General features: G+C 41.1%; 1 protein-coding gene across 7 annotated transcripts in view; it reads left to right on the top strand.

Moving 5' to 3' along the window:
• The first annotated feature begins 9349 nt into the window (after positions 1-9349).
• myripb (myosin VIIA and Rab interacting protein b) overlaps positions 9350-19192 on the top strand; it is a 124240-nt gene continuing 114397 nt past the window's right edge. For 4 of the 7 annotated variants that reach the window (XM_046065970.1, XM_046065966.1, XM_046065964.1 and 1 more), the window contains exon 1: positions 9353-9517. The gene's annotated coding sequence lies outside the window, so the exon portion shown is untranslated. Of the gene's footprint in view, positions 9518-9831; positions 9850-10403; positions 10539-19192 lie in introns of those variants that run through there. The other 3 variants (XM_046065962.1, XM_046065963.1, XM_046065998.1) reach the window with 3 other exon arrangements.

The following is a 19192-nucleotide window of genomic DNA, read 5'->3' as shown; positions in this document are numbered from 1 at the left end:
TAGATAAAAACCTCATATGAGGGACTGAAACTCAGGTCTCCCCCCTCCTCTCTGTACAACTGGACAGGCTTATAGGTGCGATTGCAAATCAATACACCTCTACAGCACATTGTCCTCTTCTTTTTAGATTTGGCTACTTTGTGACAGCTTTGTGAAAGGCGCAAGGGAGAGAAAAGCAGCGAGGCTTTCAATCCTCTCATGTGGAAACAGCAGAGGAAGCCAAGGACGATGCTGAGGAAAAACAGTTCGGCTATGCTGCAATTTGTGTGTCATTGAACAAAGAGGGATTATTGTCTTGCCTTTTACATTTCACTTTCCATGTATGTGTCCTTGGGAACACAGAGGAGCGCTCATTAGATTTAAAGTGATCCTTAAATATATCATCAGTTACTTACAGCATTTGTCTTTAATCTCCCATCTGTACCCTGATGCCCTGTTCAGTATTTCACTGAATAAAAAGACACTGACAATGACAGCACTCATTTTCCCCACACCAGGCAGATGAAATAGGGCATTATTCCATATGCAGTCCTTTAGATCCATCTGCACATTGCCATAACTTATCAATTTTGACATCAAAGCTCCCAGGAAAAGAAAACATTCAGTCTGTAGATAATCAAATGAATCGTAAGTCTCTGTGTCTGGGGGCTCTTTGGCGATGTGACATCTCAAATGACCCAACATTTATACACAAATATCTGAGGTGGTTTTATTACACAGGGAAAATCCTGTCTTACTCCACAAAAGCAGGAAAATAGGCCAGTGGCATGCTGAAACATTAATCCATAATATCGAAAGGGCACACTGCTGAAATGATGCTGCTCTGAGGGCATTGATTACATTATGGTTTGCTGGGTTTAAGCCATTTTATTACTTCAAAATTAATATTCTGAGGATTTGATATGACGACTGACAAAATGTGACAGTTAAACATGGGTGCAAACATTTGTTTTGAGGATGTAAATGGTTTGGTTTTCAGTTACACATTAAATGACACGGATACACATTAAATGTGTATTATAAGAACTTATTGAACCAAAACAAATTACTCTTCTATACAAATAATATTTGAATATACAGGTCTGTTCTTAATCATGCAGTGCCAGCAGCTTTTACTGTTGTATTCAAACTAGCACACAGGCAGGATGTCTTTTTTTAATGAGCTTACTTGGCACCATTGCAGCATTTTAGAGCTTTTCCTTGCAGATGAAGCATCCCTGTGCGGGACAGCTAGCTTGCCCTCTCCACTAAAAGCCATAAGCCAAATAGCTTTCACTCTTCAGTCAGAGCTGAGACTTATCAGCATTTCTTTGAACTCTTGCAGTGTCAAATGTTTCCATCGCTTGCTTTAGTCGTTTTTTCCGACTGCTGTGGATCTGGAAAACTAGGAAGTTTGTTGTATTAAAATGGGATGCTTGTGGCATGTCTGCATATTTAGCAGGGATGTTTTTGTTGCAGGGATTTTGTTGTTAGTTTGCCTATCCCCCCACTTCTGGAAGTACTGCTGTAGGGGTCATTGAAAATCAACACATAAACAGGATAAGCTTGTAAGAAACAGGTAAAAAAAAAGTTAATCCCATTATTTCATTGCAGATTCCTTGAGCTACAAGATGTAAGACTGTCCAGATGTGGATTATTAAACTGTTAAAGAATAATTTCCTTTGTACTAGTCAGTGTCTTTGAGAAGATGTAAGACACATCTAATAGCTGTCCCCAACACAAAGATACGTAGACAATGTAATATATATGGTCTCACAGTATGTAATATTGTACTGTATCTTTATGGAGGTAATGATATACATAAGTAGGAAACTACTAATTAAACCGAACTTTGTCTGGTTATTATCACAGCACACCGACCATTGTTCGTTCAGCCAGAATACTAAACATGACATCACTTGAGTGTGTCAGACGTGGTGTGGGTCATGCCCTTTCACTATCATTTATATCCCATCCTCTCTGTTCTGGTTACCATGGCAGCAAGGAGTTGGATTCAAACAATGCCATTGAGGGTTGAAGCCTTTGATGAGAGGAGGGAGCCGACCATATCTGTACTGGGTGAGACAAGGCGTGGACGGGCTCCGTCTCACATGCTGTATATCGCTTGCTCCAGCTATAGCCATAAAACTCATTGTTACATACATATCATGATCAGAGTTCAGGTAACATCTTTGCCTATTTGTATTGGGTAAATATGGATCCTTAAAGAACAGTGTTTTACACTGGATGTGTTGTTCAGAGGCTGATAGATTCTCTTGATGTCTTTGTGAACATTTTATTATTTGACCATTGAGAGTCCACTGAAAGACCTTTTTGCTTGTTAAAACGGATTGAGTGACTTTTTGTCCTATGCGACATCATGTTAGGTGCTGCAGTGAGGACTTTGTGTCTGCAACTAAAAACCTGTAAATCTTACAGTCCTTGGTAATCAGCAGCAAGCCAGCTCGCTCCCCAGCGTGGGAGAGCAATCATGTCAGAACTTCAATGTGGTTAAAATCATTACACATGGTTCTTGTTATTCATGTGCCTTAAATGTTACTGTGCTAAGGGATTTGTGGAAAGTAGTTACATCTCTTTGTACTAGAAGATAAAATGAGCTGAAGCCATTTCACTAATTCATTTCTTTAGACATCCAGGTGAACTCACAGGCTGCCGAAATGATCATAGTCTGGGCTGAAGTGTTAGTGTTAACAAGGGCTGCTAAATCTCAGACCTATTATAGACACATCTTCCAGAGCTGGGTGGCTAGCAACAAAAACACTTTTATAAACAGCTGGAGAAAGCTTTTGGCAAGCAACCCGGGAAGTGGAGTGGCTGATAAATTTACTCTCACTCATCCACATGTGTGAAATAAACACAGGACAGGAGGGGCGTTTGCAGGCTTCTGTGCTTCGTGACTAATATAGTGTGGAAGGAGATTGACCAGACTGCCAATATGATGTGGTTTCTAAACACTGAAGGGGAAAGAATTAGTTAGGGGCTACTGGAGTGTACGAGGAATGTCCTATACGATTCCTAATAAACTTTACTTTTCATGATCTGACGTGTTCATGCATTGTATTTTTGTTCACTTGTTTGTGAACAAATGCAAACTAGTCTTCATGAACACCTGCTCCGAAGGTGTTTAGCTGCACCTGAGCAAACTGGCTCCATCCAGTGCGAACAGCCATGGCTGAGTCATGTATAGCGCATCCAGGAGGTAAGGCAGTTATTTTCTATTACGAGTAATTTTCCTCCTGCTTTAACTCATTACTCAACCCAGAAGACAAACTATGCTTGTTTATTGGCTGTAAGAGGGGGAATGGCTTCATGACTCCCTTCTGCCACATCCACCCTGGGGATTTCTGAAAATGCATTTATCAAATATAAAAATGACCAAAGCCATCCATCAAATGTAAAAATATTACATGTGAAACAAGCTTCTTCCCCCCCCCCCCCCCCCCCCCCGTCTCATCTTGAAATGAAATACATTTTTCCTCCCCTTACGCCACACTGTGATGTGCATGAAGTGACTCACTACGTTTGTTTGGTTTTTGTGATGCTTTGTTTCCAACACTGGAATGGCCACTTATGGGCAATTAGTCATGCTGAGTAGGCAGAGGCTTCACCTCCACCTCGTCACTGACGAACACAAGAAAATCTATGGTTTAAATGGAATACACTGAGCGGCAGCAGACTGAACAAGCCAATGGGGGGGGCATGTTGCTCATCTTGGCATTAGTAGACAGAGAGGATTTAACACAGCTTTAATCCAGAATCAATACTCTGACCCAGAAGTCTGTGGGCCTTTAATACTTTATTAGCAATTATGAAAAATCATGTATTTTACTAGTTGTTTTCCATTGAATCTGAAATAATTAATTTGCTTTAACACAGGTTTGTTAACAGCTGCTTTATAGCCCCTTGCAGTTTACAGAGAAATTGTATATAATTCTACTCAAGAGGTCAGTCGTTCCCTCCTGTTGGAAATAATGCTCTTTATTTCTTAATACATGCATGTGAACATATTTTGATTCATACTTCTGCAAAATTAAGCATTCACACATAGTTAAAGTATCTTCAAATATCTGACCCTAAAATCGTCTGTCTTAAATTAAAAGGTGAATTCTGTAGCTTTCCAAATGTTGTTTCATTTTAGGTCAGCAAGAGGTTAAATTATGGGCTCTGTTATCTGAGTCACATGGCCCATGAAAGTGACTAAATCTGCTAATATTCTGACTTTCTGAGGTAACAAGAATCGCCCCAAAGACAATGTATGTCACGGTTTGGTGGTGAAGGCAGGGTTGAGCAGGTTGGAGGACCCAAATGCAGGACGCAAGGCAAAGGAGGTACAGTTCAAGGGGTTTTAATAAACAAACAAAGGCGAGCACACTTACAAACTGAGCAGCTGTCCAAAACAAAGTAATCCAAACAAGAAAACCAGGACCCAAAATAAGCAGGGAAACACAACGAGTAGGCTGGCAACAAGGTAACACACTGTAACACTGGGTGACAATAAACAATGATCCGACAAGGACAAGACAGAAACACCAGGTATATATACACAGGGACTAACGAGCAGGGCGGGAGCAACACAGGTGACAGACATGAGACTAACGAGGCAGGCAGAGAGAGAGACAGTGAGCAGAGGGAAACAGAGAGACTGACATGCAGGCAGAGTGACAACCGGGGGAACAGACGGAACACAGGTCACTGAACACAAAACAGACCAGAGTGAACACTTAACATGAACTAAGGTACAGGACTGGGAACAAGGACAACGAACTAAAACGCAGGAACAAGAGTTAAGGCAGTGACTAAGAAACAATATAACAACTAGACTACCAAACCAAAGCACTATCAAATCAACACAGGACTACGAGCTAGAACACCAGACAAGACATAAACACTAAGGACAAGGAAACGAGAAGAACAGGTAAACAGAAGGACACCAGAAACAAATGGCAAAAACTCAAACTCACAGGGAAAAAATACAACTCATGACAATGTAGGTACAATGGATTATGTGATACCAAGAACCTCGAAGGATAGAACGGATGTGTGCTGCATTTGATTGATTCTTGAAATGGGACACATCTTGTTGCCGACATATTTTTTTACAAATTTAAAAGAGGTAAGACAATCCTACAAATTATCTGTCAGAAGTGATAAAACACCTTCTACCTCATGTTGTCTACAAGCACGTTCCAATACCCATACTACCATACTATGTGTGCCAGAAAAAGATTTAGTATGTCTCAATACTTAGTACATCAAATGTACTAAGTCCTACTGCATGCATGCTTTTCTGGCATTTCTGACCCACAATCCTCTGCTCAGCTGATGATACGTCACAAAAAACGATGATGGATGTATGAGCAAGATGGCCAAATTGGGTCAAAATGTTATGACGAAGTAGTATGTCCCAATTGTATGCATACTGCATGCAACAGTATGTACTTTGTAAGGGCAGATGCAGTACATACTAAAAGTATAAAGAAAAAGGAAGTGGTCATGCCTTTAAAAGCTTCCCCCTGAGGATCACAGGAAGGAGAAAGGTCAACAGGAGCAGGTTATTTTACCTCTGTTACCAGGTGGACAGGCAGGCTTATGTATGTAGGTCAATATAGTTCATGGATCACTGAAGAGTGAGTGAATGTTGAGTGTCGCAGGTGGAAAAGCCTGTCCTCTCAGGTAAGTGCATCTCTGACGCACCTGCTGCCTCCCTGAACACAGAGACGACGTCACTGTGTTTTTATTACAGGAACACGATCTGAGCACATTCAGAGTCACACTGATGTAACTTAATGGTACAGTAGGAAAAACAGAAAGACACTCATTGCTTTGAAAATGATACATTCTCTAGTGTGCTGGTGGCTCAGTACTAATAGTAGGACTGCTTTAAAATGCATGTCATGTAATAAAAGTTCAACTAATAGAAGGAAGGAGCTGTAAATAAGTTAACTTAGATTAAAGAATTGAACTTCAATTATCGTCAATATTTTTTTTTCTTCACAAGCAGGGTAAGAGTACCGGCTGTTCTGACCTGATGAATTTCAGTTAACCGGAAGATTTCATAAATACATTTTTTGTTAAAGAGGATAGAGAGCAAAGTCACATCAAGATGTGTCTAAGACAAAAAACAGTCAACCGTCTCAAGTAAATATCAGATGTTTGCAGTCAGAATCTGAAGTTCACCACGTTTTGCTACACATAAACAGAAGAAATCCACAGGAGAAAATGTGATATTCAGACACCATCATAAAATGCAGCCACTAAATGTTTAGAATTTACTTACATAGATTGAATTTAGAAGTTTAGAAGAATCATTATAGTTGAAGTACATACTTACATGTTGAGGGATTTTTAAAGAGCACATAAATCACCACACTTTGGATGGCCTCATCTCCTTTAATGTTGATAACAAAATCCAACGCATGCACCAAATTTGGGTGTATTTTAAGGATTTGGGTTGTTTTTGGTCAGTACAACAAAATCATGCATTGTATCTTTCAATCCATTCAATTATGACAATAACTCTCACAGCAACCAAGTGGCAGGTTTCATTTTGGAGGCCCCCTGGTGGCTGAGGTTTGCTTAAGCCTTGCCATTACTTCGTCCAGTGGGTACACATTTGAGTGATTGGAGTTTTCTGCCAGCATGAAGTTACAGTAATAGTACAAATTGTTGCTTTTCCAAAAAGAATCACTGTTACATGTTTCCCTGACAAAATGAATAAATTAATCAACTCTTACTGGCTGCTAACATAGAGTTATGATTCATTGACTGTATATTTGGTTTTGAAGGCTGACATTTGGTTGAAGGACGAGATCATTGGCTGTGGAGCTATGGAGCTATAATCTGTCTCCAAACACACAAAAATACTGAATGTCACAGCAGACAATCCTCATTGTCTGCCCCCCCGTGACACGGATAGAGGGGCCAGAATGTTTTGCTCTCCTTTGTCACTCCAAATATTTCCCTTAATTAAACAATCATAACTCCCCCAGGCAGGCTGTTAGGACTCCCATTGCTCGGAACATCTATCACACATACTGTATATATGATAGAAGTGTTGCAGCAAGCTAAATCCCCCAGGCAGAATGTATGCAGACTTTTAGGAAATAGGAAAACTGACGAATATAAGCCACAAAATTAAGAGATCATTCTTTTATTCACCTCAGGTCTGCAGATGTAAATGCAGAGTCATACTGCAGGTGACTCAGCAGCAGAGCATAAAGCACAAAGCACCAGCATTACTGGAGCATGAAGCCTTTAATAAGCTTTACTCAAACATATAGGTGACCCAGCAATTGCAGAAATGTGCTTGTGACAAGAGGATTTCTGATGTAAAAACACTATAATGACCCCTCACTTTGCACTGCAGCTACTTGGTGACCTAGAAGACTGGGATTGTACTAGGAAGATGCATGCCCACTAAAGTTGCTACTCTCTCCATCCTGTCACGATGACTTCTGCTCCGTCTTCTCTCTTCTGCCTCAAGTTCACCTGATTTAATAAGTGTGAATTGTGAATCTGTCACTTTTGGGTTTCCTCTGCTTTGTAGTGTTACACCAGCAGCCCATGTGCTTGTGTTTCAATATGTTTTTTTCCCCCCAGTTTTAACCGAATATTGCAGACAAAGCAAGTAAAACGGCAGTTTAACAGACCAGACGTGTTATTTAAATCTCCAAGCAATGAGTGCTGAACCATAATAAGCACACTCTTTTATAAAGTGCTCCACTGAGCATCCACTATGCCGTCATATTCACTCAAGTTCAAGAGTAATCCCTGCCTGTGACCTATATTTCTACTCTCCAGTACAGTACAGAAGAGTATATACAGTAGAACACAGTTTATACATTTTAAAGGAATTGTTGTCTCACTTATCTCTAAGTGACAAATCTGGAGTTTAGAAATTACAAATTGACAAGAATCCTGACCTTGCCATGCAGCTTTTAGCAGCTAACGTTAATGCATGCCGTGTGTCCCAGTGTGTCTGAGACTCTGTTTGAGGTTTAGGGCTAAAAATTTGAATGAAAAGCGATGCATTTAATCTGTATGTCAAGTTTATTGTGTAAGAAGTCTACACAGCATGTGTGTGAACACACCTAGATGAACTGTGTGCTCTCTGGGATTAAATATTTACAGTACATTTGGTATTTGTATTATCTGTGTACATTAAGACTGATATCAGTCAAATACCTAAGATTGCAGAGAGACCTGCCACTGCAGCAGGATTGTGACCGATTATGTACATACTGTACATAGATCAAGGGTGGGACTGGGGTGAGGCACACAGGTTTCCAGCACACAAGCCCATAATGACTCATGGAGGCATTGGTGTAAGTGGAAACAGGGACTAATATGTAGTATATATTACTTTGAACAGTTTCCCTGGTAGTATCTATTGTAAGATGCAGCCTTAATTAGACTTGGGATAAAGAAAGCAAAGCTTGATTGATAATCTCATTGCAGCCTACTGTTGCAATGGAAGGTGAACTCTTTATCTTGCTAAAATTGACTCTGTTGAGCAAGTACCACAGCCCAGAAAGTGTTTTTGCAACTCTGTCAGCATTTTTTCCCGGAGGCTGTGCGCTAATAAAGAGAACAAACAAGCAGGTTTTTTCCTTGGCTCTGATGCTCTGCCAGACCATAACTCATGAAGACAGCACGTAATATTGTGCCCTGCAATGTGGCCTAATGCAATGGTGTAACCATGTTAGGTTTTCTCAGATAGATAGATAGATAGATAGATAGGAAATTATGTACAATATACTTTAATTTTTATGTAGGCCTAATGTGTTGTAGAATGTATAATGCTTTGCAGTATTTGATTTCTTATTGAACTGGAATATTAAAGTTAAGTAAACCAGGTCCTTAAAATAGCGTAGTAATGAAATAGTTTCATAGTAGACTGAGACATGTGAACATGATTGGGATATTTTCATCTCTCACTGAGGTTAATTGCACTGTGACTGGCTTTGTGAATGGAGAAGCCAGCCAACACGGTGCCGCCGCCTCCTCCTCCTCCTCCTCCTCCTCCTCCTCCTCCTCTAGGAACAGCAGTGCCAAATTAGAGCGCAGGATGCCCAGGTACCAGCAGGGGAAAAAAATATGGGATTGGATATCAGATCAGCCAAGTACGGACACCGACTCAACAGATTTCCCTCATAGCTCCATCCCGGCACCGCTCTGTGTCACCACCAATAGGCTACAGGAAGACTCAAGGTTGGGTGCCAATCTCTCACCTCCCTCGCCCTGCGCCTTCCCTCATCCTCCTCCTCCTTCCTCCGTGTAATACAAACCTCGTGATCGCCCATTCAGCGGTGCCTGCGTCTACTGGTTGGGGTGGGGGGGTGGGGGGATAATAAGCCGACTCGCCTAGGAACAGGCAAGCCAAAAGTATCCGGGAAACAGACAGGTGTCGTGGAAGTTTACACGAGCAGAGGCGCATCCCTTCGCGTCTTTTCGTCATTATCTGGGATAACGTGAAAGAGACTGTAACTGGCGGTCATCCGGCACCCACTGATCCTGTGTAAGTGATTCTCCACATCAACTCACTGCGAATAGGTGAATGTTAGCCTTGTTATGATGTGTATGTGGCATTGGCGCATGCTTGCATACCTCGGTATGAAAACGCACGTTTCTGCGAAATGTCTTTGATCACCTCTTCACTATCGTTTGCTGCAAACTGCCAGGTTCCCTGTGTATACATAGGTGCTAAAGCTGACATTTGTCCCCGCAGGATTTTACACAGATGTTATCAAACAGTCAGCTAATGTGGCAGGCTGAATGACACGAATAGGTGCTGGGTTTTAAATGAGTAAAGTGCGGAATTTCTGCGTGATGTGAAGTGGATGCAATCAGGTAAATTTGCCACACCGCTCAGACACAGTCCATAGTGCTGGAAAGGAACCTAAAACCAGGTCCAGGGCGTGCAGAATGTGACTCATCTTTTTGTATGGAGGCACTCTACAGGTTTTGGTTCAATTAGCAGGAGCTGTTAAAAATAAAGTTTTTGTCTCAAAGCCATGGTTGCAGAGAAACCTTTAACCCAAAGGAATGCAAGATGGAAATCCTTATTTGGCAGCCACCCTGAGTGGGTGTGCAGGTATAGTGTAGGATTCATTTCTGTTGTTTTGTTAGGTCACCTGTTGACAATAACACTAGGTCATCTTGGGAAGCTTTTTAGGGAATGTGTTCACCCACTTACCAGATGAATGAGTCTGCTATTCTGAGCAGTTCATTCAAGAAAAAAAAGATATCACTCAGTCAGAATTACAACCCATTCTTAGAGTTTGTGCTAACAGTCACTCTCAACACTTTGTCACATGCACAATGACTCAGAAGAAGATTCAATTAGCATCTGTTTTCATTCTAACACTCCAGGTCAAAATATGTTTGTGTGTGTGTGTTCACAGATCAGCTGCTGCATTCACACCTTGCCACCCTCTTCTCTTGCTCTGCATGGAGTGGTAATTGGCTAGGTAGTGATGGATGTGACACAGCAGGTGGAAGACAAATGATCGAGGGCTCTCCCTCATACTGAGCCTCTGGTGAGGATTTGAATGTCCCCGCTGTCAAATGTGTGGGTACAGTATAGGAAGTGGTCTGTCTTCACCAAATATGTTATGTCATACTATAAGCAAGTTTAAAAAGCTGGCATAACCTCAGCTTTATGTGAAAATTCTGATCCACGTTGTTGGCTTGGGGAAAAAAAGCTGTAGTTTTCCATGCTGGTTGATACTGATATACATTTGTGTTCATCTGCAGTTGTATTTAGGAAAACATCATCCACAATAGCAATACCATAACAGGCCTTTTTCACAGCAGACATTTTGACTTGTTATAGTAGGAAAAGCTCAGGTGTTACTGATACCATTAACGGTGGCTCTGTTCCTAACCCAGTAAGCCGTGACAGTGAGCCAGCATGTGCAATACCAGGACCCTGAAACTGTGGTAGCTAAATGGAATTCAGCCATCATTGATCTTATTATTTACACCTGTGCTTTTCCTACTGTGACATTTCAAAATGTCTCCTGTGGAAAAAAGGCCTAACATGACCCAAACATTAGCATTTGAAATGAGATAAGTGTGTACATGCAGCATCTTCACTTGCAAACATTTGCTGTCTGCTGGGAGCATTCACATGGTGCCAAAACCTGGATATATAGTTGCTATTTTGTTTTTTAAGCAAGTTCCTAGATTCTATTTAAGCTAATCAGTGATCTCATCCTAAGTGCCTTTTAAACTCCCAGTGTGGTTGAATGTTCTTCCCACATGTTAAAATCATTGATGCAATAGACTTTACTTTTTCAAGACAGACTTTGTTTTCCTTCTGTAGCTTTTCCTTCATCCACTGCAACCACAGATGTTCGCCTCAGTAGTAGTGAGGAGGTTTTCATCACATGAAATAACTGATGTTAGTGCATATCGGCCCACTTTCTGCATATGTAGACTTTTTGAAGCATTACTGCCCTGACTCCTTTGCAGACCCTTGTGGCAATTTTAACAACTTACATTGCTCTTCCCTTAAGGATGTTAATTATTAAGGATGGTGCCTTCGTTGATTGGTGTCCTCATAAATTTATGACTGCTGATGGGCCTGTCCTGTGCTTTTTACTTTATAGCTGGTCAGATGGTAGAGCAGTTGAAGGAATAGACATTTTGAGCTGATATGCAATATGTGGCATAAAAGAAAGCATTTTAGTGTATTGTGTTGCAGAGACGTCTACTGAAGTTAGCATGCTTACGAGCTATCCCCAGCCCATCCTGTGTTGTAATACCACTCATGCCTGGAGAGGCAGTAGTCTGATAGTATAGCTCAGGCTCCCCACCCCCTGTAGTTTCAGCTGGGAGATCTGCGAGCAGTGAGTTTGCTATGTTATATAAGCTTTTTTAGTCTCATAAATAAACAAAATAAACTCACAAAATGTCAAAAGGGAAATATTTGTACACCTATTTTCCTTATTAAACAGAAAAATGCTACCACCTTTTCTCTTTTACCCAATTGCCTTGTTAACCCATTGTAAAACACACTTCATTCAAACTTTACAGAAACAAAATCAAACTTGCCAACACCGTCTTGGTTGGTCTTTCAAATGTTCCAACAATGACCAACTCAATAATCACAGAGTTAGCTGTGAAAACATTATGGCTCTACATGCTGTCGCTGCCTCTCTGATGCCCGACCCTGTTGCTCCTCTCCCGCTTGATGCTTGTCCTGTCCCCGCCTAAACTCGCTTTGTTTTCGTCATAAATCACCTCAGTACTGTGTTCCCTCCTCAGAGGCTGTGTTGGGTCCCAGTCTGATCGTCATCACTGGGAGGCCCATGGTGCCCATTCCGGATTTTACAGTTACCTGAATGGCTAACTGAGCTAACTAACTAACGACAGTTGGCATCAGTTAAGACCCAATATGTGACATGCTGCCTCTATTCTATTGGAGTATGAGACATGTTCGACATTCAACATGTGGAGATTAGTCTTAATTCTTACAAATTGAACCTTTTCACTAAAAGCGGACCTAAAGTCCTGTAGTCCACTATTCTTGTTGCTTGTCTTTTCTCTCTTCTTAATGTCATTTTGACAGATACTGGTCATATCCTGGGTTGCAAAAACACCTTGAACACGTTTTTGCTGTCATGTGGATGTTGGAAGACAAACGACCAGAGAGACAAAGAAAGGCCATCACACACAAACACAGAGCTTGGGTTGTTGGGAGTGATCCATTCCCACATTGTTTTTCAAGCACAGTGTAGGATAATATCTAGCACATATTTCCAAGTTGTGAATGCATCACACAAGCTAATACAGAATACGACGAATGGCTGTAAATGCAGATCTGCAAAGTCAGTTTGCTGTATTCACCTTCAGTCCAAATAGTCATTTCAATGAAGTCAATCTCCTTCCCCATGGCTGTGACGAAACGCTGACCCAATGGAGAGTGTCTAAAACAAGCCGCTCATTTAGCGCTTGGCTGCACCTGCCCTTTTAGCGCTCCAACTGGGCCCTGTCCTCAGCTTGCCCATCCTCTGCTGACTCTCTGAGGTGACAGACGGCAGCAAAACCAAGTGCTCTGCGGCATGGTGTAGGATGTGATGTTTGTATTTGGGATGATTTAACATCAGTGTGTACATATTTTCATTAAAGACGTGTTGGCTGATTGATGCACTCAGTCTTTCCTTTGGGGAAAATAAAGGTTCCTGTTCATTCTCCTGAGAGATGCATCAGTATGACCTATTTTCCCTCTGAAGCCATTCTCTCTTTCTCCCTCAGTGTCAGTCTGAATGTGTTGGTCTTGTAAGCTGATGCTATTACACTAGTACACCTCATTGTAGTGCCAGTCAACATGTTGCTGGGTGTATTTCAATTCAGTGATGAGTAAACCGCTTGTCTTCAAAACTATTTCACAAAAGGATTTTTCAGAAGTTACAACTGACGAAATAATGAGCTGCAAAAGAGCAAGACTTACTTCCAATCATTTAAATCCCCATAATTCCCTGTATGCAGCTCTGAAAATAAGATAATATGAAATACTAGATCCGTATGGGGGGGAAAATGAGCAGCTGCAGCCATAACTACCGTGAGTCTACAGAAAATAAGTGGAAAAAAAAATCCAAAATATATTGAATGGGTTTATATATATATATATATATATATATGAAAATGTTTGTATTGATTATAGCTATCTAGGTTGTAAAGAACATCAAGATTTACATGCAATACCAAAGTTCAGTCCCATTGCAGGAAATAGTGTAGATTTGGGTGGTGTGTGACATGCAGCTGTGCTCCTAACTTTCATGCAAACCAGAGACCTCAGATCAACGTTTGCGTCACAGTACTGTAACCTTGATCTTCCCCTAACCTTAAGTGTTTTTACTCCTTAATATTAATCATACCGTAACCATATTTTATTTGCCATAGCCACAGTCTTTCCCTAGACATAACTACACTGCGGTTGTCAGGAGCAGAAAGTTATAATTTTTAAAATGTTTGAGCGTAATCCGGAGTCTTGAACAGTCATCTCATTTTGACATTTATGTTTGTTGGATAAATTGTACTGCAGGGGCTGAGACATGCACACATACAGGGGGCTGTGGCTCAGGAGGTAGAGCGGGTTGGCCGTTAATCGGAACGGACTGGCTGTTCCGCCAGTGTTTAAATGTGTGTGAATGTTAGTTTCTGTTTGAGCACTTAGGCTCAGTGTATGAATGGTGAATGCAGATGTAGTGTAAAAGCGCTTTGAGTGGTTGAAAAGACTAGAAAGGTGCTATACAAATACGGAGCATTTACAGAGACTGTGTGATCAACAGGAATGTAATTATTCAGAGTGCAGTTTGTCTGGTCAAAACAAGTCCGCTGCTTCTTCTATGCAATCAAATAGCTGCTGGTAAAAAAGAAAGCCTGAACCTCTGAGAGGTAAAGTTTTACATCAGCTTACCAATATGGTGTTTAGTTTAGCTGACAACCTGTCTTCACTGAGACGGCTGAACGAAATTGGTGAAGCACTGAGAGTGTCTCCAATCGGTGTCTCTTAAGGAAGGTTTGCCTGTAGGAATAGCCCACACTCTTTTTCCACTGTGTACAGACTGATAACTCATTTGTGCTGTTGTTGAGCAGTGTGTTGGTGTTGCTGCAGGGTGGTGACACTGCTCCATAAAAGCAGCATCGACGTGAGACATAATGTGCATAATGTTTGTATATATGTGTGTGTGTGTGTGTGTGTCTCGTTGGAAATGGTCACAAGTGAAAATGCATTGGCTGTGTGTACAGTTGCTGCCTCCAAGTGTGCGTCACTAAAGCTTCAGAGGCAGACAATCTCACAGACATAAATGATGCTCCATCCCTGTTCTTGACACCACTCACTATAAAAAGAAGGCCTGAATAATTGTCTTCCCTTGTGGCTATAAAATAATGGCCATACAGTAATAGTGCATTAATCTCCTCTATACATAAGGAGAGTAAGAGGAACTGACACATATGTTAGACCAGCTGATTGTAATATCTTCCAGAGCTTTTTTTGAAAAGACAAGGTTTGAATGTGGGTCTTTGCAAGACATGAAGATCTACAGTGCAGTGCAGTAAGCTGATTTTGCTGTTAATTTTTGCAGAAATGTCACTCTAAAAGGAACTGAGATACTGCTGTGGGCCATAAATAAATAGTCTGAGGGAAGAATTTCAGACCAAGATAGCCAGTCTTCAGGTCTGAGAAAGACATGCTGTCTTGTGAGATTGTTGGCAATGATATTTGGTTATATTTAAGGCAGTAGTTTGATTTAGACATTGTGTGTGTGTGTTAATATCGCCCTTGTCTGTAACAAAATCAAACAAGGGGCCTCTAAATGTTTTAATGGCTCTGGATAGAAGTTTAGGATTAAGGGGCTTGATGATATGTGATGTAATTCACTGGCATTTGAGACTAATGTTATTGCAAATCCTCAAAGGAATAGTTCAACCTTGTACTAAATGCACATATTTGTTTTGTTGAAGATTTGTCTGGTAAATACTGTGTGGCTGCAGCCGGTTCGCTTAGAATAAAGACTGGAAACAGGGGTAAACGGCTGGCTTGTCTGGGACATAACCAGCTGTGGAAAAAATGCCACTTTTGTACGGATTAAGCAAACAAAATATAATGTAATGCCCCAGTCTTTCCAGTGTTTATGCTAAGCCAAGCTAACCAGCTGCTGGTTGAGCAATTTTACAGCTTTTTCTCACCGTAGAGAATGTGAAAAAAAGCGGTTTCTCACATTTTATGTGGGGATATGGGTTCGCATTTGCCCTTGAACAAATATATTCTATTTGACTCATTAAAGCATCTGATGGTGATATCTGTAAGTCTGAAATAAAATGCTAACTTGAAAAACAACATTCCTCTGCTTTCTGTGATACTTTTCATCAAAATGACATCCACTCTTTAATTTTAGACAGATTAACTAGTTTATTTCACTGCATAGATGCTCCAGGACATCCTGCAGTGATTTATTTATAAAAATGCCTCTTGTTGGTGTACATTAACCAAATCACTAGCGCAATATAATTTTGTTTTTCAAACCTAAAATTTGACAGCCTTCAACAGCAGTCTGTCTTGAGACAGGACCTGAGCTGATCTGGAGGAATGAGTGATATGCTGAGCGAGAGGAGAGACGCTCTGTAGATGAAGCTATTGGCCCAATAATAGAACGGACATAATTGTCTGGCCTTCTGACTCATCATTGCTCTCTACACTGGCAGTACTCTCCCATCTTGTTTAGATGCTGCAGTTAATGGACCTTCTCCTTCTGTCCATCTCCCCGTCTGTCTCTGCTCCTCTCTTCCTCCTGTCATCCCTCTGTTTTTAATTTTATGGGCCGGAACTCGATCTCTGCTCTCCATCCTTTCTTCCCTTCTTTGCTTATGTCAGTCTCAACCCACACATAACAGATGTCAGAGTTGTTTTTATGTTAGTTCAATCACAAACTAAGTCGAGTCTCCAAGCTTAAAATATGGACCAATTTACTGTAAAACTTTTGTTCAATCTGCTTCAACTATCACAAAGTCAAATGCCACACAATAGTTCAATAATATTCTCTAATCTTATTTTTACTCACTAGTTAATGTACGGTTTGCAAATAGATTGCTGTCAAGTCTAGTGTGTGTATACAGTATGTTTACACACACTACACTCATTAGTAGGGTGTTATTCTTATTATACAACCAGGATACTTATTCTTGACATATCACATCACATTTTTTCACCATCAAGAATCTTGCATGTTTATTTCTATAAGAGTGTAACTCAGGCAGTGACCAGCAGACGTGGTAATAAAGGAAGAGCCGTTTGGGAGCCATAAGATCCGTCTCCCTTCAAAGAGCCGTAATTCCCATCACTACACTGTGCCACATACCAGACAAGCAAAACAAATACCTGTACATTACATTTTGCTGCAGCACTCCACTAGTGAGCACTCCTCCTCTGCCGAGATTAATCCATCCACCTAACAGGTGTGACATATCAAGATGCTGATCAGAGAGCATGGGTATAGAGGCTATGCGTTGATGTCACTTCTACTTCCGGAACACGCTGGACTGAGTGGCGAAACATCTGTTACCATGGCTGCGTTTAGCAAACCGGGAGTAAAACAAGTGATTATTTGCTCAAATTAAAGGCAGTCGGATTCAACAGTGATCCTTACTGCTTACCAAAGAACCAGTGGTCCCTGTTTCCCCTTTCCCATTTTAGATGTGTTGTTTGTGTTTTAGCTGATTCAAGCTAACACTGCTGCTCGTCTTTCTGCCACTCGGTGAGCGTAACTGCGTTCTGTGACGTCATGCCCATACCCTCTATTGCGCAGGTGTACCTTAGGCTGGCCACAATAAAAGGCCACTCGAAAATGTGCAGTTTCACTGTGTAGATGGGTCTGGGGAGGTCAGGAAACCAATCAGTATCTGGTGTGACCACCATTTGCCTCATCCAGTGCAACACATCTCCTTCACATTGAGTTGATTAGGTTGTTGATTGTGGCCTGTGGAATGTTGGTCCACTCCTCTTCAATGGCTGTGTGAAGTTACAGTCAGGACCACGAGCATGCAGATGAGCTTCCCTGAGACGGTTCCTGACAGTTTGTGCAGAAATTCTTTGGTTATGCAAACATATTGTTGCAGCAGCTGTCCGGGTGGCTGGTCTCAGACGGTCTTGGAGGTGAAAATGCTGGATGTGGAGGTTCTGGGCTGGTGTGGTTACACGTGGTCTGCGGTTGCGAGGCCGGCTAGATGTACTGCCAAATTCTCTGAAACGCCTTTGGAGACGGCTTATGGTAGAGAAATGAACATTCAATTCGCGGGCAACAGCTCTGGTGGACATTCCAATGCCAATTGCACACTCCCCCAAAACTTGCAACATCTGTGGCGTTGTGCTGTGTGATGGAACTGCATCACACAGATGGAAGTGCTGTGAGGTGGATGGATTATCTCGGCAAAGGAAAAGTGCTCACTGACACAGATTTTGACATTTGTGAACAATAGAGAAATAGTTTTTGTGTACAAAGAGAAATTCTCAGATCTTTGAGTTCAGCTCATGATGAATGGGGGCAAAAACAAAAGTTCTGTGTTTAGTGTGTGTGTGTGTGTATGTATGTATGTATGTATGTATGTATGTATGTATGTATGTATGTACACAATATTTCTTGTGGCTCTGTTAAATCTCATCAACACTATGTTTTTCCTTCTATTATTTGCGCGATCCAGAGGCGCACCTTGCAAACACTCCTACAAATGACACGCAAACTGCTACAACAGACACAAATACTGTCAGAACATTAGCAGTATTTATATTGTAGAGAGGGCAGTATTTGTTTTATTGACAGTTTTTACATGTTTTAACGTTTCAAGTTTTATTCCTTCCCTCCAGGGGCTAGTTAAGTGTCAAATTAGTAATGACCTGAAACAGTAAAAAAGATTTTTCCATTCGCTTCTCTCCAATCCAATTTTCAGCTGCTCAGAGATCGGAGTCCATGCTGCAGGCAAGCAAGTGGCACCAAAATATATTTTGTTCACAAAGTCATAAAAGCAAACATTGCAGCATTATTTGCATGGTGCGATGTGCCTTTTCAATGGACCTTTATGTTGGATCTCTGTTCTAATAGGCTTGCGGTGTGAAAATGTGACTGTGATACATTTCTGTTCATTACACTAAAAGCTGTGCCAGAGACCTATTGATGTTGTAATTCCTTAGCTAATAGAGGTTGATGAAAGTCAGAAATTACTAAATGCCAGGTATAAGTTAAAACTGGGGTAGGCAATTTATTTCAGAAACATTTTTCGTTGTATTTGTTGAAATTCTCTTTACATCCAGACAGCAATAAATCTATAAATCAATAAATGCTATGACACAAAAAGGAAAAAAATGGATACCTGTGGCTGTCACCGGATTGTAATAAGCATTGTTTCATTCGGTGAATTAATTGATTAGCTGGCCTACCTGCCTGTCTACCTGTACGCACTCTGCCCGTGCACAAACTGCTCATGAAAATGTGATTTGGGGGAGTGGCTTTTGGGAAGAAGGTTGGATTTTTTTTTTGGTTGGATGCTTTCAAATTTTAGCTGTCTCATGCTATTTTTCCACAATGTTGCCTCCTCCAGCTTTAAGGATCAGACACATATTAATGTTCAGCTCAAAAGGAGTGAACTGATTCTACAAATGGACAAACTTCCCAAATTAAATTTCTCCATC

Source organism: Micropterus dolomieu, linkage group LG01, assembly GCF_021292245.1.
Source record: "Micropterus dolomieu isolate WLL.071019.BEF.003 ecotype Adirondacks linkage group LG01, ASM2129224v1, whole genome shotgun sequence".
NCBI lineage: Eukaryota > Metazoa > Chordata > Actinopteri > Centrarchiformes > Centrarchidae > Micropterus > Micropterus dolomieu.
This window is presented reverse-complemented; position numbering and strand designations above follow the sequence as displayed.